A 23,237-nucleotide genomic window follows, 5' to 3' on the forward strand; every position below is an offset into this window, starting at 1 on the left:
GTTAATCAACCTAGATTTCCTCTTTTACTTCACCGTACAAGAAGGCAGTTTTGACATCCATCTGATATACAATGAAACCCATGTAGGAGGCGTACGCTAAGAAGATGCGAATTGCTTTCAGTCGAGCCACGGGAGCATATACCTCTATGTAATCAAGACCTTCTATTTGCCTGAAACCATGAACAACCAAACGCGCCTTGTTTTGCACAATCACCGCGCTATTATCTTGCTTGTTGCGAAAAACCCATCTTGTGTCAAGAGACTTCTTTCCTTCAGGAAGTTCTACCAGTTGCCAAACCTTCAGCTTCTCAAATTGATTCAGCTCTTCATGCATGGCATCCACCCAACTTGGTTCATTAAGAGCCATCTCAACGTTCTTTGGCTCGATTTGGGATATGAACCACGAATATAGACATTCGTTAACATATCTGCTTGGGCTTCTGGTTTTGATGGGATGGTTGCGATGAACCCTTAAAGAAATCTCATGATCCACCGCTTGTGAAGAGACTGGAAGATTCATGATGTTCTCTACCCTGCCTGTGGCTGAATCACTTCGATCTGATGATCGAAAGTCGTATGAAGTACTCGCCACATACTCACCAGGAATTCTCTTAGGAAAGAGAAAATCCATAAAAGTAGAATTAAAGGATTCTGCGGAGTCAGAGATGACGTTTTCAGTAGAGGTGACATTTTCTTCCAGAACCAGTGAATCGTCAGCCTTTTTCGGAGATTCAGCACATGTGTCATCATCTAAGCTTGTAGTTTCATCTTGCAGTATCAATGGCTTGATAGGTTCAGCAATGATCACTTCTTCTTCATCGTCCCTACTAGATCCACACGAGTTTGGATGGGTACCTAAAACATTATCAGAAAACATATAAAATGGATTAAACAATTCAGCATAATCAAATAACCAATCAGGACCGACTCGAGCACCTGTCTCGTTTTCTTCTAGCCAACGGACAGCAAAGGACTCCACGATCAGCTTGGTAGCTTTAATGAAGACCCGATAAGCAATGCGTCCATCATACCCAACGAAGTAGCAGTCGTCAGCCTTTGAATTGAACTTTGGAGTGGCTTCTAGATGATGAAGAGTGCATGGGCATCCAAAAGTGCGGAAATGAGCAACAGTTGGTGTAACATCCGGATTTCCAGGGATAATATTTTGAGTATTCATTTCGATATATGAGGAGTGACTCGACGAGTTGGTGCCTTAACTCGTCGAGTAGAGTCGCGTTTTGGTGACGTGTTTAATGAATGGACTCGACGAGTCGGGTATCTGACTCGCCGAGTCAGCGCTGCTGAGGAAAACCGTAATTGTCCGGGTTTGTGACCTATTTAAAGGCCCTTATGGCCTTCATCTGTGGCTACACTTCCCTTGAGAGACCCTAATCGATCCAGAGAGCATAGAGAGAAAGAGGGAGCTAATTTTCATCATTTGGGTGCATTCTTGCAAGGAAGAAGGAGAGTGTTCAAGCTAAATTGTTGGATGGGCTCAGATCTACTTCTATTCCATTCAAAGCTGCTGTTTAAGGTATAAATCTCTACCTGTTTTTGTATGGTTAGTAGATCTCATGAATCTAGGGTTTCTTTACCCCTTTTTGTTGAGATTATGGAGCATGGAGACTCCCATTGTGGCATATGACTTTAGGTCTGGACCTTGAGAGGTCCAGAGAGTCCCAATCATCCAGCTTTATGCAGTCCCATTGGAGTTTTGAGTCTAGGTTGTCATTTTAAGGGCTATTTCTTCAAATAGAGCTTGATGTGTGGTGCTTGGACATAAAGATTGAACCTTTATGTGACTTTTGGGTGCTAGAAGGCCAGATCTATAAGTTAGAGAAACAGATCTGACCTCAGAAGGTCAATCGAGTGTGGCCATGGAGGAAACTAACCGAGTCCATAAGAGGACTCGACGAGTCGGATCGGGTTGCCCCGCGATTCGTGTTCAGTGGTAACCCGACGAGTGAAAGGTTAACTCGACGAGTCGAGTGAGGCCATAGGAGGATTCTGAGGACAAGCATGGACTCGCCGAGTCACCTGAGTGCACTCGGCGAGTCTGGTCAAAGTTAGACCGTTGACTAGAGTTGATTTAAGTTGACCTTAGGGTTGGTCAAACTGATTCATGAGGGGCTATGGAGGGGTAGAATGGTCTTCTACCCATTATTTAGAAATGAGGATATAAGGTGAGTATTGATTAGAGATATTATCATTTTGATAGGCGGAGGCTAGATCGGGGATATCGAGCACGAGAGTTTACTAGACATCATACGAGGTGAGTCTTCTCACTATACATTACCTATAGTGGTATCTATGTGCAGACCGGAGGGTCTTATGTGTTATGTGTATGTTTGAGAATATGTGCATTGTGATATATGTATGCTATGTGTTATATAGACCGCACCGGAGGGTCCAACGACTTACGAGGCCAGAGGGTCCTCGAGTAGACCGGACTGGAGGGTCCAACGATTTAGACCGGACCGGAGGGTCCAACGAGCTAGACCGGAATGGAGGGTTCAACGAGCTACGGGACTGGAGGGTCCCGCTGAGACACATTGACCGGAGGGTCATACCGAGTTATAGCCTCGAGTGGCTATGTGTTGTATGTGGTATTTTGGGGAACTCACTAAGCTTTGTGCTTACCGTGTTATGTGCTATGTGTTTCAGGTTTCTCAGGATCGCAGGACGGCACCGGCTTGATTGTACACATCAGAGAAAGAGTTATGTTTTGAGGATCCTGGATTATTAATGGAGTTGTGTTTTGTAATTTGAATAAACGAGCTTTTTATACAAAATTTTATGAAAAGTATGCGTTTTTAAAATGAAAAATTCGTTTGAAAATTTACGGTGTTACAGTTGGTTTGTGACCGTAGAGGATTTCATACAGAGTCTTGATGTGATGTTTGTTGATTAGGATCTGGTTCTGAACATCTCGGTCCAAGTACCACCGAGATCATAGTGATTTCGGTCCTAATCTGAGAACTCTAAAAGCTATGAAAAGTAAAGTATAAACCACAAATCATGTCCCAACAAAGAGGTCATCAATCCACGAAAGGGGATAACGGTTCTTCACCGTTAACTTGTTCAACTCCCGGTAATCAATGCACATCCGATGTGAACCATCCTTGTAGGTCGAAGACACCAATGTCGGCCCACTGGATTATGTTGTCGGATGATAGTTGTCTTTGTGACACTTGCTGATATGCATGTATGTGCTTGTTGTATTTGTGGCTCTTGTTGACATGCCTATATTTTTATGTATGTGGGGGTGAAATAGACCCGTTCGATTGCTTTCACTATCGAAAATACATATGTTATATACCACCTATATAATCACAAAAGGTAAACCCTTAGCCCTTCTTCCAAAACTAGGAGTTTGACCAAAAGTCAACTCAAGTCAAAAGTTAACGATCAACGTTGACTTTAGATGACCGCCACATCGTGTCCATCCATGACCGTGGCGACCTAAGGTCACACTGTAGGCAGTGGGTTCTTAACATCTTAATGGTTTAATCCGTTTTTCTTCAATTCTAAGAGTTCCAAAGCTCAGATCTGGTCCTTCCTATGGTGTAGATGGATAAAGCTTCCAACTTTATCCCCTAAGACCCTACAAGAGATAAAGATCTTAAACCTTAGGTCCAATAAAGGCAATACATGACATGGACTTAATCATTAAGCACTACATCTTGAAAGTTCCTTGTTCATCAGTTCCAGAAGAGTTTCTAGCAACAACATTGTCATAAAAATTTGTGCTTTACATACATGCATGTCTAATGCATGTCTTCAACTCATATTAGGTCAAAATAAGGGTTTTATGACCAAGATTTCATACATAACACCAAAACTCATTCTTACTTCATATCCATGGCACCAAACACCCCAAATGTCCAAGAGATTTATAAAGTTGACAACTTTATGTGATCTCACCACCCCAACTCACCAAGACATGAAGAATAAGGGACAAATCTAGAGATCTAGCAACTTACTAATGTAAAGATTGAGTCTTGGACACTCACCAAGGTCCAGAAGATATCAAGGTCCAGAAGATATGCTAGAAGATGAAGATGATGCTTGCAAGGTGAACCACCACACTAAAAGGCTTTCTTATCCTTTAAAGATCACAAAATACCAAAAATGAGCTCACAATATGCAAAGGAGGCTAGGGTTAGGGTTTCTGAGCTTGGGAGGGTGATGGAGGCTGAATGATCCCGAAACCCTAGCCATAATGTCCTTTAAATAGGGCCCAAATTCCAAGGATTAGGTTTTCTCCAAAAACGACTACCACGTCGTGGCGATCATTAAAATCCCACGATCAAAAAGGTAACACCACGCTGTGGCCACCCAAATTAAAAGTTTAAAAATTAGAAATTAACTCATACCTGAAACGGATGTTACAAAACTTGTGAGGCTTCATGTTGTTGATGAGCTAAAAACTAGTGGTGTTAACATTTTATCCCCTTGTTGTGGTTTGTGTTGTGAAATGGGTGAACAATTGATCACTTGCTAATTAGTTGTAGAATAACAACATTGGCTAGATAATGGGTATTAAAATGGTGTGGCATACGAGTGCATCAATTTTCTTGTACCAATGACTTCTTGGAGTATGCACCAAGGTGGGGCATTTGTTATAGGAAGAAAAAGATTATAACTAGCATCATTATTGCTTATTATGGTGATCATGAACGGTGAGAAATAACCAAAATTTTAACAAAACTGTTCCCTCCCCTACTAAAGTGGTTGATAACGTCATTTCTTTATTTTTTTTATGGTTAAAACATAAGGGTGGGTTGGGTGCATATAAATGGGTTGACCGAAGTTGCTCCCCGCTCTCATGTATTTTGTAATCATGTACCCTTGTTGTTGCACTCACGTCTAGCTCCTTGCTAGTCGTGTGTTGTTTTTATTTAATACATATTTGCCATCTCCAAAAAAATTGAAATCATATTATTCAAAATGAATATTTATTTTTTACTAAACAGTTTGATTTTTTTAGTATTTGTCCTACATACCTTACATATATATCAAAATGACTAGTAAAGTTTATTAATGATTTTTTTATATAACTATTGTTTTATCTTAAAGTCTAAAGAGTTGTATCATTTGTTTGAGCTTCTAAAAATATCGAAACTTGAAGTTGAAGACTAAAATTAATTAAATATCGTTAATATTCTATGATTTACCCCCCACGCGCTCTAAGAAACAAGTTTACATGTGTCATGGTGCAGTTTTAAAAATGAGGCAATAGGCAAAAATAGAAAATAAGACGTTATGAAACACAAATGTTAACTCTATTTGATCTACTATCGATGAAGAAAATTAAGTGAATGAAACTAAAACATTTATAAATACAAATGTTAATTTCTTTCTCATTTCAAAAGTAGTATGGTCACCAATGTGGGTCTGCTTGCATTGATACTTGACAGAGGTCGTTGATATCACATGTGTCAAGATAAAATGATTTCAATTTTTTTTGTAATTGAATTTAATTTTCATTTTTACTCGGCATTTGTCTCATATTGTCTTATATAAGTATGCCTATCTGACTTTTGTCTTTCACTTAGGCCACCCGGTATACCAACGACGAGCCCCTTCCTGGTCTAGCTGACCACAAATCACAACTATGCACACCATCCCAGTGCATCGTTGTGGGTCGTGGTCGTGGTGATTTGTGGTGAAAAGTACGGAGGACCACGACCTTCTTCTCTCTCAATGCCCATCTTCTTCTCCATCTCTCTCTTCTTCATGGGCATGACAGGTACACCAACAATGGATCGTGGTTGGTGATGGCACTCGTGGTTAGCTGTCCGTCCTTTGTATTGCAGATGGTCTTATATAATATAACTTTATGATTCATTATTTATAATCTCGATTGTAACATCCCGAAATTTCAGAAGTTCAATGAAGGGCCAAAAGTGTAAATAAAATAAGGGACTCGACGAGTAGGTCCGCTTACTCGCCGAGTCGGAGCAGGATTTTGTCGCAGGTTTAAGTGGCCAACTCGCCGAGTCGGCGGCTTGGACTCGACGAGTTGATGTTGGAATGAGAAAACCCTAATCCCGAGGGTTGCACCCTATTTAAAGGACATTATGTCCTCCTCCCAGCCTCCTAATCCCCCAGAGAGTTCCAGAAAACCCTAATTTCGTGTGAGACTTCATTGTTGAGGAGATTGGAGCTTGGAAGAGGAATTTGGTGGAAGGAGCTTGAGAAATTAGAGGCTAGCATCAAGGGGCTTGTGTAGATCCGGGATCTACATCAGTTTGGGCACATCTCAGAGGTAAGGAGCCATTATCTTAAGCTATTTCCTTTTTGGGTTCATCTTTGGTGGTTGATTTGGAGTTCCTTAGCTTGTTTGAGATCTATTTCGGGTTTGGAGTTTAGATCTGAGGTTGCTACTCCAGATCTAAGCTTGTGATGGTCCTTAATGCCATAAAGCTCCTGTCTAAGAGTTATTGGTGAAGCCCCTTTGTCATAAACCCTAGCCCTAGAGTGTTTTGGGCTTATATCTCCTTGGTTTCACGTAAAGTTTGCAACTTTATGTGAGGGTTAGATTGTAGAAGGGTGGATCTATGGATTGGAGCCCCTGCATGACTCGAAAAGCCACTGTATGGATTGAGAACTGGAGAGACTCGGCGAGTCACATGTGTGTACTCGACGAGTTGTATGAACATGTGCATGGACTCGGCGAGTTGAAGAACAACTCGACGAGTCTGTTGAAGATTGCCTTGGACTCGGCGAGTCTGTTCTGGACTCGGCGAGTCTGGTTGCAGAACCCCAATCTTTCTGGTTAAACCTCGAAGCATTGAGTCGGGAGGTGACTCGGTGAGATGAGCAGGATGGGACTCGGAGATCGTTGGACTCGACGAGTCTTGGGGCGACTCGGCGAGTTGAGTCGTGTTATGGGAGTTTCTGAGTATAGGAACTCGACGAGTCGATGGGTCGACTCGGCGAGTAGAATCAACCAGGAAGGTTGACTTTGACTGAGGACTTTGACTTTGACCAAGAGTTGACCAGTTTGACTTCCAAGGGTATTTTGGTAATTTTGGTATTTATGGAATTGGTTCTTTGGTAGTGTTCTGTGGTGAAGTTCGTGTCGGTGGTCGGAGCAGCTTGGTCTTATCTCCTCAGTCGACAATTGCAGGTGAGTTATCCTCACTATATCGACAGGGTCTACGACACCAAGGTCGGCCCTTTATCGGATGGAAATCCGGGTATTGTTTGTTATGTTATTGCTTTGCTAGATCTGCATCCTGGTATTTAGGATGGTGTTATGTTAGTGACCTGGTTAAGGTCGGTACCCGGTATATAGGGTAATAATATGCTAGTGACCGGTTAGGTCGGAATCCTGGTTAGGATGTTTATATGTTATGTGATCTGTTAGACTGTTTGTCTGGTTAAGGATTGTTATGTGATTAGTTGTTTTATGTGCACATGGTTGTTTGACGGGGGTTGGGTTGAGGCGGGTCCTGCTTTGTGCTGTAGGCCAACATACCCAGGGCGGACCGGATATTCCGAAGGCCCAGCGAGCGGTCCGGATAGGCTGAAGGCCCCAAGAGGGCGGGCCAGACGTGCCGAGGCTCGGAGAGTGGACCAGGCCGACTGAAGGCCCGGTATGGGCGGACCAGTCATACTGTTGACTCAGAGAGTGGACCAGGTGGATTGAAGGCCCGGTGCGGGCGGACCAATCACACTGTAGACTCGATGTACATGGCTAGACTCGGAGGGTGGACCAGGTGGACTGAAGGCCCGGTGCGGGTGGACCAGTCACACAGTAGACCCGATGTGCATGGCTGTTCTATTTGTGATATGTTATGAGTATGTTTATGTGTGGTTGGTATTTTGGGGGTAACTCACTAAGCTTTCGGGCTTACAGTTTCAGTGTATTGTTTCAGGTACTTCAGGAGATCGTGGCAAGGCGAAGGCGTGATCGTACCGCTCCTCATGTTTTATGATTTATGTGATATGGTTCTGGGGGATACTCTGATGTTTAAACTATTTTGAAAACGAGATGTATGAACTTAATGGTTTTTTAATGAATTAAAATGTTTTAATTTGGTTGAAATTTTATGGGTGTTACAAGTTGGTATCAGAGCCTTGGTTTGAGTGAATTGGAGGAACATTCGTGTGAATCCAGTCTCAAATCAAGGAGGGATTTTCAAAATGGTTTTCAAAAGGTTTTCGAAATAAGTAAAGGAGGATGCAGAGGGTACGATCAGCCAGAGCCAGTAAGTAGACCCCAAAATACCATACAAGTTATTTGATTATGTGATATGTTAGAACAGCATGCTAGTACTAGGCTAGAGATCTTCAGGATTTGCATGATAGAGTTGCCTGATTATGTGATGTCCACTAGCCTAGGGTTTTCCTTATATGAGATATTCAGCTTTCCTCTAAGAGTGAAGATTGAGCGCTCGTCGTGTGTGTGTTTATAGTTAGAGTGTTGTGATGATACTTGAGAAAAATATGGGTAGGTGTGCAAGGTAGTATGGGCCCGTACTACTGAAAGCACAGGACCCATACGCGTATCAAGGAAGTCACAACTCTCTAGGGTATCAGTTATGAGATAGTTCCCCGGGCGGGTATGTGATGTGTCTAGGGGTTTTGTTGGTGTATTGCAGTATGGCGATTACGAGACGTTTCGGGGCAGGATCCGGTTCGGGATCGGGATCAGGACAGGGTGGTCAGGATGGACCAGTACCACCCGAGGTTATTGGACAGATGAGTACGGATGAGTTGGATGCCAGGATTCGCGAGATCCTGCATGATGAGGTTGCTGCTATGTTCCGGGCCGAGTTGCCGGAGATGTTTGGGTCGATCAAGACCGCCATGGTTGAGTACTTTGATGAGCGCTATGCAGCTCTAGCGGAGGCGGCTGCCGCGGCAGCTACAGCGGCTGTAGCAGTGGCAGGGGGAGGAACTGGTTAAGGTTTTCAGTATCGGGACTTCAATAATACGAAGCCCCCTGCCTTTGATGGAGTTCAGGATCCTATCATTGCTATGAGATGGTTGTCAGACGTGGAGGGTTGTTTCCTCACGTGTTCATGCCCTGCGGATCAGAGGGTGAGCTGTGCACTGAACCTTTTGTGGCTCGGGGCGAAGGATTGGTGGAGGTTGACTACGGGAACTTATTCTGATGCGCAGCGGGCTGCGGTTACTTGGGATCAGTTTCAGGAGATGTTCAGCACTCGTTATGTTCAACGGGTTGAGAGAGAGAGGTTGGCTCAGGAGTTCCTGGAGCTGAAGTAGGATTCAGAGTCGGTGACGGAGATCACCAGGATGTTCACTGAGAGGGCGATGTTTTCCCCGGAGTTCGCGTCGGAGCAGGCTCAGATGTCCCGGTATCTGAGTATGCTCAAGAGGGATATTAGACAGTTTGTGTCCATGCAGAGATGTGATACCTTGTTAGAGTTACAGGAGGCCGCCAGGCGGCGTGAGTTAGAGATTGAGTTGCAGTTGTGAGAGCAGAGGCAGGCCCCGGTGCAGTCGCAGCCGGCGCCGAAACGGTTCAAAACCGTTGACTCCAGGATTGGAGGTCAGAGCAGCCACACTTGTCAAAAGTGTGGGAAGGGTCATACCGGAGTTTGTAGGCCCGGTGGTGCGTGTCGCAAGTGCGGGAGAGAGGGGCATTATGTGAGGGATTGCCGTCGGTCAGCCCCGGTTCAGGATATGAGGATTTGTTATCACTGCCATCAGGTTGGACACTTGAGGGCCAACTGCCCACAGTTTGCTGCCGGATCGGTGCAGGCTCCAGCACCGGCCACTTTGAGGATTACTGGCGGGGGTCAGGGTGGAGCGGAGCCTCCGAGGGCTCAGGGACACGCATTCCAGTTTACAGCAGAGGAGGTCAGGGCAGAGCCAGATACAGCTGCGGGTGTGTTTCCATCTTGTTATCTTGTTATTTGTGTGGTATTGTAAATCTGTCTGCATTGTTCCGCATGTTCGTAGTATGATTGAGGATCTTAGTAGTTAGGAGTTGTAGTTAGCGTTCAGGAGGACTCTTGGTCGAAAGATAAGGTATATGATCTCGTTGCTAGGAATAGCAACTACGATGCGAGGAGTGTTCAGTTGAGGTTCGAACTTCCTTGGAGTTCGGTATGTGCGATGATGGGAGAGTGTTCTGTGGAGGTTGCTCACTCCGGAGGGATTTAGTTCCGAAATAAGAGGAAGGAAACTTTATCAAGTAAGGTCGATCGAGTTATGTCGGTTTGTCAGCGGAAGTTAGTAGTTGGTACACTAATTGGGGAGAATTGGAAAATTCTCCGGTAAAACAGCAAGTATCCAGGGTTGGTTAGCTGCTTAGATTTATCAGTGTTGTTAGCCGAGAGTGTGGCATGAATGGAGCAAGTGATAGACAAGTGGGGCAGGGAACAGACCATGGTTTCAGGTAAGGTAGTTGGTCGATGTGAGGCCTGGGTTTAGGCCATGGAAAGGATCCCGGGATCGGGACTGGAGTTCGGAACCCCAAGAGGGCTAGAACAGACTGCATGGGAGAAATTCCCGGGAAGGATGGTTCAGGGTGACGTACGATAGTTTTGAGCGGTTCGGATAGACTGAAGGTCGAAAGGCGTACCAGTCAGGCCGAAGGCTCGGGGAACGGTCCAGACAAGCTGAAGGCCCAGGAGGGCGGTCCAGACATGCTGAAGGTTCTGAGAGTGGTCCAGATAGGCTGAAGGCCTGGAAAGGCGGTCCAGTCATGCTGAAGAATCTGTATGTGATAGTGGATCGATATGAGGAGAGTGAGTAAATATGTCTCCATGAATAGTAATCGATATGGTCTGGCCCCAAGTATTGATCATGATGATGAAGTTGGCTGGAGGCCGTGCGTGGGCCTTGTTAGTTATGTGATCGGATACGGAGTATATGGGAGCTAGAGAATAACAGTTGCTCTACATGGATAGTGTAGAGTGGAGTTTAGCTCAGTGGCACTTATAAGTGCGGTAAGGGTTATTGAGTAGACTTCCTGGAAAGGAAAGGTATGTAGCTCCGGAAGGAGTGTGGTTCCTCTGAGAGGGAGGCAGCAAAGTAAAAGGATGATCGAAAGTGCTTCGGTTATTGGTAGTAAGCACTGGGATTGTACCAGATATATGGAAACACATACGGGTTGGATGCCCGTTGAGGTTGTGGCATTGTTGGATGATGCACAGGCATGTTTTCAGTCTCCTTGGAAGAGGAGGAGGAAAGTGGTTCCAGATTGGAGACTGGGACAGAGGAAGGTGAGTCAGCAGGATAACAGACTCGGGAGTAGTCTGGACCGGTGCTGAGGACTGTATAAGGATATTACAGTCGGAGGTCAAGGACCTAGAGATCGTGATAGGGAGGTGTGAGTGGGTTGCACTCCGTTGTGTCGAACCGAAGGGTTCGAGGGTGACGCAAGCACAAGGTCCTTAGTTCCTAGTATGGTTGTAGGCTTGAGTTATGTATATGGAGGTATTTCAATCTGGGGTATTCCATCATGAGGATGACCGAACCCTATGATCGATTGGACCTGGTGTGTTTGGTATTCCAGCCCGAGGCTGATTTGGCCAGATACGAGTGGTTACGCGATATGTTTGGTTGATGGGTTATGGGAGCCGAAGGATACGATCCTGGCAGCGCGTAAGGGATAGAACCAGAGGGTGGAACAAGATTCGTTCCAGGTTGCAAGTTATCAGGGTTATCGCCAATTTTGGGCGAAGGAAGATGGATTAGTGTCTTGGCAGAGCTCAGTGGGTGTTTGTGGTATCTAGCGTTCGCAGGGCGCGAGGGTGTGTCCATGATATGAAGGGTTAGTATTACCGGGTGATTCGTGGTTAATTCGTGGTGCTATTGAGTTGAAAGGCCGATGATCGGCTTGGAGTAGTGGCAAGGATGCCACGTGAGAATAAGCCCTTTTAAGAGAGATGCAGAAGTAGGGTTTGTAAGAGCATGAGTTGATTGAGAAATCGGAGCCTGCAGTGCAAGGGGTTTGTTATGAAGCGTATACTGTAGTAGGCTTCGAGGACGAAGCCTAAACTAAGTGGAGGAGAGTTGTAACATCCCGAAATTTCAGAAGTTCAATGAAGGGCCAAAAGTGTAAATAAAATAAGGGACTCGACGAGTAGGTCCGCTTACTCGCCGAGTCGGAGCAGGATTTTGTCGCAGGTTTAAGTGGCCAACTCGCCGAGTCGGCGGCTTGGACTCGACGAGTTGGTGTTGGAATGAGAAAACCCTAATCCCGAGGGTTGCACCCTATTTAAAGGACATTATGTCCTCCTCCCAGCCTCCTAATCCCCCAGAGAGTTCCAGCAAACCCTAATTTCGTGTGAGACTTCATTGTTGAGGAGATTGGAGCTTGGAAGAGGAATTTGGTGGAAGGAGCTTGAGAAATTAGAGGCTAGCATCAAGGGGCTTGTGTAAATCCGGGATCTACATCAGTTTGGGCACATCTCAGAGGTAAGGAGCCATTATCTTAAGCTATTTCCTTTTTGGGTTCATCTTTGGTGGTTGATTTGGAGTTCCTTAGCTTGTTTGAGATCTATTTCGGGTTTGGAGTTTAGATCTGAGGTTGCTACTCCAGATCTAAGCTTGTGATGGTCCTTAATGCCATAAAGCTCCTGTCTAAGAGTTATTGGTGAAGCCCCTTTGTCATAAACCCTAGCCCTAGAGTGTTTTGGGCTTATATCTCCTTGGTTTCACGTAAAGTTTGCAACTTTATGTGAGGGTTAGATTGTAGAAGGGTGGATCTATGGATTGGAGCCCCTGCATGACTCGAAAAGCCACTGTATGGATTGAGAACTGGAGAGACTCGGCGAGTCACATGTATGTACTCGACGAGTTGTATGAACATGTGCATGGACTCGGCGAGTTGAAGAACAACTCGACGAGTCTGTTGAAGATTGCCTTGGACTCGGCGAGTCTGTTCTGGACTCGGCGAGTCTGGTTGCAGAACCCCAATCTTTCTGGTTAAACCTCGAAGCAGTGAGTCGGGAGGTGACTCGGTGAGATGAGCAGGATGGGACTCAGAGATCGTTGGACTCGACGAGTCTTGGGGCGACTCGGCGAGTTGAGTCGTGTTATGGGAGTTTCTGAGTATAGGAACTCGACGAGTCGACGGGTCGACTCGGCGAGTAGAATCAACCAGGAAGGTTGACTTTGACTGAGGACTTTGACTTTGACCAAGAGTTGACCAGTTTGACTTCCAAGGGTATTTTGGTAATTTTGGTATTTATGGAATTGGTTCTTTGGTAGTGTTCTGTGGTGAAGTTCGTGTCGGTGGTCGGAGCAGCTTGGTCTTATCTCCTCAGTCGGCAATTGCAGGTGAGTTATCCTCACTATATCGACAGGGTCTACGGCACCAAGGCCGGCCCTTTATCGGATGGAAATCCGGGTATTGTTTGTTATGTTATTGCTTTGATAGATCTGCATCCTGGTATTTAGGATGGTGTTATGTTAGTGACCTGGTTAAGGTCGGTACCCGGTATATAGGGTAATAATATGCTAGTGACCGGTTAGGTCGGAATCCTGGTTAGGATGTTGATATGCTATGTGATCTGTTAGATTGTTTGTCTGGTTAAGGATTGTTATGTGATTAGTTGTTTTATGTGCACATGGTTGTTTGACGGGGGTTGGGTTGAGGTGGGTCCTGCTTTGTGCTGTAGGCCAACATACCCAGGGCGGACCGGATATTCTGAAGGCCCAACGAGCGGTCCGGATAGGCTGAAGGCCCCAAGAGGGCGGACCGGATATTCTGAAGGCCCAACGAGCGGTCCGGATAGGCTGAAGGCCCCAAGAGGGCGGGCCAGACGTGCCGAGGCTCGGAGAGTGGACCAGGCCGACTGAAGGCCCGGTGTGGGCGGACCAGTCATACTGTTGACTCAGAGAGTGGACCAGGTGGATTGAAGGCCCGATGCGGGCGGACCAATCACACTGTAGACTCGATGTACATGGCTAGACTCGGAGGGTGGACCAGGTGGACTGAAGGCCCGGTGCGGGTGGACCAGTCACACAGTAGACCCGATGTGCATGGCTGTTCTATTTGTGATATGTTATGAGTATGTTTATGTGTGGTTGGTATTTTGGGGGTAACTCACTAAGCTTTCGGGCTTACAGTTTCAGTGTATTGTTTCAGGTACTTCAGGAGATCGTGGCAAGGTGAAGGCGTGATCGTACCGCTCCTCATGTTTTATGATTTATGTGATATGGTTCTGGGGGATACTCTGATGTTTAAACTATTTTGAAAACGAGATGAATAAACTTAATGGTTTTTGAATGAATTAAAATGTTTTAATTTGGTTGAAATTTTATGGGTGTTACATCGATCATATTAACTCTTCAAATATATTATTACTATTTTTTTTATTATAAAATAAAATTTTCGTTTTATGTATTTAGTCAAAATTTATTCTATAAAATCTTTATGCCAATTAAACATTAAAATTTCATATTATAATTACTTAATTTTTATATATTATATATTTATCAATAATTGTAGAGCCGATCACAATTATAGTACTTTGTTGAATAAAAGATTAACCGATAACATCTTCTTGTTTTTAATAATTAATGACATTCTTTTAGAGTTTTAGTTATAACTACTATCAAACTAAGTGAATATTTGTGTGCAAAATAAAATTATATAGTTAAAATTTGGCAAAGATATATTAAAAATAATAATATTATTGATATTAGCTATGAAATAATAGTTTCTTATAGTAATTTGTTATATAAAATTGGAATGATTTTGAACAATATAGCAACTTCTATTAAAATCATATAATTTAATGGTCACTATTCGTGGTTGACGTGTAAATAAAACATTAAAACTAAATATAATTCTCGACTTAATGTTAATATTATGACTGATTAATTTAGAAATTATTTATTTAATATTTTTTATAAAGCAACATAATCTAACTTATAAGGTTATACTATTTTTAATTATTATTACTGTAATTAATTTAAAAACCATTTATTTGGAAAAAATTCAATTACTAAAAAAAAGTACTTTTGGGTATTATTTAATTAATTTTACATGTTGATTTAGTTTTATATTTAAAATGTTTTAAAGTTTTAAACTGTTGAGAAATTAGTCTTTGAATATATTTTTTTAAAGTTTATTTGATGTTTTTTTTATATTTTTGATTTAACATGATATTTAAATTAAGATTTTAAGTATATTATAAGTATTATCCATAAAATCTATGATAATATTTCATATTTAATAACATATTTAAATTAATAGAATAGATATATTCTTATGAAATATACAGAGTTTGGGGGTTTTAAAGGGAAAATATTTCTTTTATAATATAGTATAATTATTAGTAATATTAGTTATTTAATGTTTTTGACAATGAGTTTTTAAGAATTTTTATGAGTTTGAGCATGAACTTTCAGTATCGGTAAAAATCAAGTTGAAAAAAAAACTGTTTATAACTATAGCTTAAAATTTTGTTTTAAAAAAAAACATAATTTAAAAATGATTGCACCTAGCACTTTAAGAAAGAACTGTGCAAATTATAACAAAATTATTAGGTTTTCTATAAAAAAAAAATCATGAATTACTACATGTCATTTTATTTAATTGTACATTTATCAAAAATTCACTACTATTTTTTTTTTTTGACTATTAAACATCTACACAAACAAAACTTACAACTTTCGTCTCTAAAATAAATACAGTATATTATAGCTTCCAACTTCTGATCTTTAACTACCAAATGCTTGTTTTCAACTTTTAGTATACTTATTTTAACAGAACATAACCATAAAATGACATTTAAATATCATAGTACTAATAACTTTTCTTTTTCTATTAAATAATTTAATCAGAAAAATTTATTGGAGCAGTTTTTGCCCAACATAACCTTATAATGAAATTTAAATATGATAGTACTAACAATATATTTTTTACTGTTAAATAATTCAGTCAAAAAATTTATTGGAATAATTAAAAAAGTTTCATCATTTGATTGGTAAAAAGCATAAAACATGATGGTGGTTACGACTTATCACTATATGTTTATAACTAATTACCAACTTATAATTAGGGAAATAATGCGGTCGTGCATGATGTTGCTTTTTATTTAATTTAATATAATGAATACAAAGTTAATTATATTTTTATTTTGTTTACTCCGTGCTATGTTTATTCACAATATTCCTTTTCCCAAATGTGTCGGTGCTACAAACTCTCCATTCCTAGAATTCATATATACCCACATTCCCATTTTCATCTTTGACCATTAACTTGTCCGTGTGTGGTAACACACACACAAACACATATATATATATATATATATATATATATATATATATATATAAGGTTCAATAAAAAATATATATATATAGAAATTTTGAGACTCAACTCCAGCCATATATTTTTTATTTGTTGTTATAACGTTCCAGCGTACCGGCAACAGCGGGGTATACGTAATCATAAATGATTATATGGCAGAGAGGTATAATCATATATGATTATACATGTTTATACGTATATGTCTAATCATAGATGATTATACATATATGTTTGTTCACAGACTGAGTAATCATATATGATTATGACTGTTGGATGCAGAGTGGTGGTAGTGGCAGATGTGGCGGTGGTATAAGTGACAGTGGTCGGGTCGGTTGTTGTTAGAGGTGGTGGTAGTGGTGGTCACGGTGGTGGTTGTGGTGGTGGGGATGGTGGTGGAGAAGAAAGGAACAGACGACGCTATATAATCATTTATGATTATAACAGACCTGACGCGCCGGTACGCCGGAGGGTTAGAGCGGCAGATGTGACATATGTGACTGACGTTGAATGTCAAGATCTTTATTTTATTGTAATCTCAACGGAACTTACCTCTCTCTCTCACTCTCAATATATATATATATATATATATATAGGTTCCGTTAAGACTCAAAATAAAATAGATATCTTGATATTCATCCTCAACCACATAATTCACTTTTGTCGCTCTAACCCTCCGGCGTACCGGCGCGGCGGGTCAATTATAATCATAAATGATTATGTAGTGTCGCGTGTTCCTTTCACCCCCACAACCACCACCGCCACCACCACTACGACCACATCTGCCACCAACTGACCCCATCGTTGCCACCTCCATCACTTATACCACCGACACCTTTGCCACCACCACCTCTTCTGCCACCAACCATTATAATCATATATGATTACTCAATCTGTGAATATATATATATATATATATATATATATATATATATATATATATATATATATATATATATATGTGTGTGTGTGTGTGTGTGTATAATCATTTATGATTAGGCATATACATATAAACATGTATAATCATAAATGATTATACCTCTCTGCCATATAATAATTTATGATTAAGTATACCCCGCTGTTGCCGGTACGCTGGAGTGTTAGAGCGAGAAATGAGAAATATGTGGCTGAGGTTGAATCTCAAGATCTCTATTTTTTTTAAACTCAAGTGAACCGTCTCATATATATATATATATATATATATATATATATATATATATATATATATATATATATATATATATATCTGTGTGTGTGTGTGTATGTGGTAAATGATATTGTATCCCTACAATATTTTTGGAATTGGTTTAATCAGTCCCTAAACTTTTTTCGTTGTTTTATGGGGGCATAAGATGGATTGTAAACAATCATTTAGTCCCTTTAACCTTAATCAACCGGTGGAAGTGCGACATGTATACTTTTCTTCATCCACGAAAACAACACAACCAATATCCTTCATTTATATTTCAAGAAATCAAAAGCCCATTACAAACAAACAAAACCCATCTCATTTTTCAAGAAATTTTCAATCTTTGTGCCACACAATGAGGCTCTATGTGTACGTAAAGAGAGTAGGGATTTGGTCATTTAAGTCTGATTTGTAATACTTAGAGTTGGAAAGTTAAATCAAGGATAAAGGTTTTAAAGAGCACCAAAAACCCTATTTGGAACAATGAGTTTGCTATTAGAGTTCAGTCTTTAGACGATGATGAACTTATTGTATCTGTTTATCATCGCGAGAATGAATCTATTGGCATATTTCATAATGTTTCTGGGGATTTGGTGGTTCGGGTTGTAACATCAATTTTCTAGGTTGACCAGCTGATGACTCCTGGAGTTTGAGAATAAAGTTTTCAGGAAAATCCCTGAGGTCGCGGTGCGGGTGCGAAGGTACTTTGGCGTAGACACGTCACTTAAATTGTGGCACGGTTACCGCCACAACCCAAAATCCTAGGTCTTAGGCCTTGGTCCCTATTTTATGGACGTTTGTTGTTAGATCTAGCATTTTAGTTGTTATTGGTCCCTTTTGTCTTGAGTTCTATGGAGTTTGGAAAACTCCAGGTTCAAAGGTGGTTTTGGTTGATTTTCTCGACCCATTATGATGTGTTGAATATATTGGATTAGGTGTCTAAGGCCTTAACTAAATTTGTATAATCTTGAAGAATAAAAGCAAAGTCCTTTTTGGGTTACCCTCAATAGCTAGACATAACTGTAATGATTTTAGGAGAGTGAGGATTTGAAATATTAAGTTTATTAGGACCTTTAATAGGTCCTAACTTTCTTCGGGAGTGTCCTAAGTCATCTCCATCTCAGAACTTGAACATTCTGAAATTCTCTCAAATCTTCAATAAATTAATTTTAAGGTTATCATTTAAGTGTTAATTCCGAAAATTTTTCTCATGATCATTTTAACGGTAATTTATATTATGATTATCCCCTTAATTCACCATAAACATGATTTTGGCACACGTTCCAATAAAGTACCGAGTGATTCTGAACTGAATTGACGGTTTCCAAATTAGAACAAACAAACATCTCATCTTTTGGTTCGAAACTGTCACATAGGAAGGCTTTTAGGCCTACGCATTTAACGCAACCCGTTTTCGTTTTTTTTGGATGTTATCATTCCACTCTTCGACCTGACCCAGAAACCCTCACATATAAAAGGATTTTGAATCCTAACTGTTCTCACTTTCCATACTTTTGGCTATCGTCTTCATTAGAAGTCTTCAACTGTACTTTGTGTTCTTCAAGCTTTTCATACCTTCATCAATGGCGTCGAAAACTTCCAAACTTGCAACCAAGAAGAAATCATCCAAAGGGTTTGCATCATCTTCTTCAACTGAACCCATCCTCAGGGAAACTACCCAATTTTTTTCCCTCTATCCAATGGACTACGATGAGTCCGTCAGAGTCATGATTGAGTTCATATCCAGACATCCCATTATCGTTCCACTCACCAAAATTGCTAACCCTAAGTTTCCTCTTAGGCTTCTTCACAAAGCCTTTGAACGTGTTAAATTTGAAGATGGGGTTCTTGAAGTGAAAATCACAGATGATCGGATTGTGCCAATACGTAAAGCGACATTTCTTCGATCAATTGGAGTTGGAGAAAACCCTCAAGGTTTTCAAGTGCAGCAACCCACACCAAAAGAGTTTCAATCGTTCTTGACTCAAATTGGATACAATGGAGAATTCAAAGCCAATGAGTTCAAGAAATCGACTGTTCCAAGTCTTTGAACCATCCTTATGCATCTCATCTTCAGAGGATTATCCGCCAAGTATGGTGGAACAGACACGTTGAACAGAGATAGGATCTATGTCGTATAAAACATCTTCACCATAAGAGCCAACGTTGTCCACCTACCAAAAGTCCTTTGGCAAGACTTCAAGAAACTCACAAACAAGAGGAAAGAAAACGAGATTCCAAGTCCGAGATTATGGGCTCTGACTCTACAACTGCTATATTCTGAGCGCAACGAACCCATTCCACTTAAATCGGATATTCGTGAGGTATACTGTTCTTTTTAAACCATTAAGACTTATATGTTACCAATCCAAGCAGCTTTCGGAACTGTCTGACATCTTCCTCAACACATGTTGAGAACTATTCCTTCCGATTCTCCTTATATAAAATACCATCTCGATACTTCAGATGTGTTTTTCCCAACACAACCTGCCCCAGTCTCGTATGAAATATCCTCGAAAGAGAATAGATAAAATGCCTCGGAAGGTCGTAGAAAACAAATCACTCAAAAGTGAAAGGCATCACCCTCGAAACTAAAAGCCAAAAAGAGAACCAAATCCGGTGAATCCTCTCTAAAGGATTCACAGATCGCAACTCGATCTGACTTTGGACCACTGCCTACCTCACCTACCCACTCTTCTGAAGTACCCTTTGTAGTTTCAAAAACACAAACTACACACACACGAGGTCTGCTTATAATCTACCCACATCCTCTCAAAAGGATGTTGTTGGTATTGAACAAAGTCCATTGGAACCCCCTGATACACACTAATGTATCAATTTGATGTTGGATTGGATGTCTAAGCCCATAACTATAATTGGTATGTACTTGACCCGAGAATAGCATGATCCATTTGGGTTGCCTTCACCAGAGCAATTTGATAGGATGGACTTTTGAGAAGAGGTTATTTATGATTTATTAATATATTATAAGTTCTAATATATTAATATGAAATCATGTTATTTAATTAGTATTGATCAAGAATTAATTTGGAATTAATTTAGTGATCAAAAGAGACTAATTAAATTAATAGGGACTAATTGTGTAAATTAGTTAGATATATATATATATATATATATATATATATATATATATATATATATTGTTTGGGCTTATGATACATGATGGACTAAGTTTATGAAAGAATCCATAAAGAGTTAGTCCATATGGATCATGGATCATTGATAATAAGCCCAAGGGTATGGATTAGGGTTTAACCATGACTCTTAGAATCCTACAATATATATATATATATATATATATATATATATATATATATATATATATATATATATATATATATATATGTCACCCTATAGCTAAAATCGGTTACTACATGTGTTCTAAGAGTTCATTTGAGCTGATTTTATGCAAGGATATTCTCTCTCAAAAGTCCTCCATTTGTTCATGGTGCTTGTGAACCATTTGAGGCATCACATTTGAGGTGCTAAGTTCTTAAAGGCCAAAACTACAAGCTACAACAAAGAGGTAAATTCTATAACTCAATTATATGTTGTTTATGTCAATTGTATGCTAGTTGTAGGCTTCATGCTTTGGAAACAATATTGCATGTATAATTAGAGAAAACTTATATACAAAGCAATTAGGGTTGTATGTGCACCATAGGATGTTGTAGTATACCAAATACCCAAGAGTGGTATCAAAGCCTAGGATTGTTTTCTGTTATATTTGACGCTTGCTATTTTTCAAAGTTGAAAAAACGATTTTCTGGCCTCTGACTGATGAACTCGCCGAGTCCACTGGCTGACTCTACAATTCCACTCAGTAAAAGGGCAACTCGACGAATCATGATCATGCACTCGACGAGTTGATGCCTCTGGTTGCAAAATTTCGAGTTTTTGGCCAGAATTGGTTAAGGATCGTTACCACAAAATGTATTATAATCATAAAAAATGTATTTTCTGATTTGGTAATGATGATCCTCATCCAACTAAAGGACAATTGTCAAATTTTAAGATAATAAGATAATTATTTGTATTATTTGATACGAATTGGTTTTCCATATGAGTTAATTTAGATCATGAAAAACTATATGATAATTTTGCTTGGTAAAATTGATCTTAAATGTTTTTTAAAGTCCTCCATAACTTGTCCTCAAGTTATGGAACATGAAAAGTTTTTCCATAAAAACCACATTAACTCATAAGTTATGGAAAACCAAAAGGTTTTAAAGAGTTACAAAACTTGTCCTCAAGTTTTGGTATTTGAAAAGTCTCAAATTAAGAAACTCTTGTAAGTAAAAGGTGTAACTCTTGGATTCATAACTTAAAAATTAATTAAATAGCTTTAATTTTGAATTTTTAATAACCTAGTTGCTTTGAATAGTTCAATTACACCTCATGGACTTTATTAAATTAATTAAAGAGTTTAATCAAAAGAGAAGTTTAATAAATCCATAATAACATGGTTTAAGATTAATTAAATTAAGGGTATAATTTATTAATAGATTAAACCACCAAGTATTTTAAAAGTTTAAAATACACCCTTGTACTATATAAAATTAAAAGTTTAATATATTACATATGTATAAGTAAAATGTCAGTCTTACCGTTACTAGGCCTCATTCACGAAGCCGGTCTATAAGTGGGGTATAAGGTTACTGCCTAAAAAATGGTAGTTTAATGGGTGTCCACTCTCACCCACCGCTTCCTTGACTGATGGAGGGTCGTTAGCCGAACGGGTAGGATAGGACATTAATTCTCATTAAAAGTATAATGAAAATATCAAGTAACTAAACACTTATAAATTCCCAATCTTAGTTACTTAGGAAAAATGTGAATTTGATGATAATCCATGAAATTGCACTTTGCACCTTGCCAAGTCGTTAGTGGAGCGTATGTGGTTAACCGACATACTAACTTGGACTAACAAGGGTGGCAAAGGGTAGCTCGATGTTTGTCATAGATCAATGGAGCGTGTGTGGTTAACCGACACATTGATTAGATGATAAATGACATCGAGAGTACCAAGCTAATTTGCATGGTTATTCACACCTTGTTTGTGATCCTCGGCATCCCAGTCACAAACTTGAAGGGCATAATCGAGATTAAACATGCCATTGAAAAGTTCAATTAATCTCAAAAGAATCTAGGAATTTCAATTCATTTAAAACTTAATAATCAATTTCGTTTTTCATGGTGGAAATTGGTAAATCGTCATTTACCTACCTTCAAATATTTTGCAATTGGATTACAGCATCCCTCTTCCGAATTGTAAAATATTGTGTTGGGTCCTAGCCTTAATATTTCACTAGGCGAATGTCCGCGCGTAGCGCAGAAACACCTATATAGTTGAAGTCTTTACAAATATATGTTTTTATTTTTAAATACAACAATAACGTTGTTGTTAAATTTGATATAATAATTCATATACTAAATTGATATAGTATATTGATTATTTTGAATTATATGATAATATATACATCTATTATAACTGCATAATCTCAATCGTTTGAATGACTTCTATCTGCGAGTTACACATGAATAAAATTAAATAAATATATGGTTTAATGTTATTTATAGTTGTTGTTATTGTTAATTAATTTTTTAAAATTTTTTTGCTTAATGTTTTAATTTCTATCATTATAATTATTTAAAACATCAAACATTGTTTTTTGATTTTAAAGTTAACAATATAATCATTTATATAAAGTTGTTTTTTAACTATTGTTATTATAAGTTATTTTAAGCTACTTATTTGAAAACTTTTAACGATTATAAAAA

The sequence above is a fragment of the Lactuca virosa genome, chromosome 5, assembly GCF_052849685.1.
Source record: "Lactuca virosa cultivar CGN04683 chromosome 5, Lactuca_virosa_CGN04683_v6, whole genome shotgun sequence".
Lineage (NCBI taxonomy): Eukaryota > Viridiplantae > Streptophyta > Magnoliopsida > Asterales > Asteraceae > Lactuca > Lactuca virosa.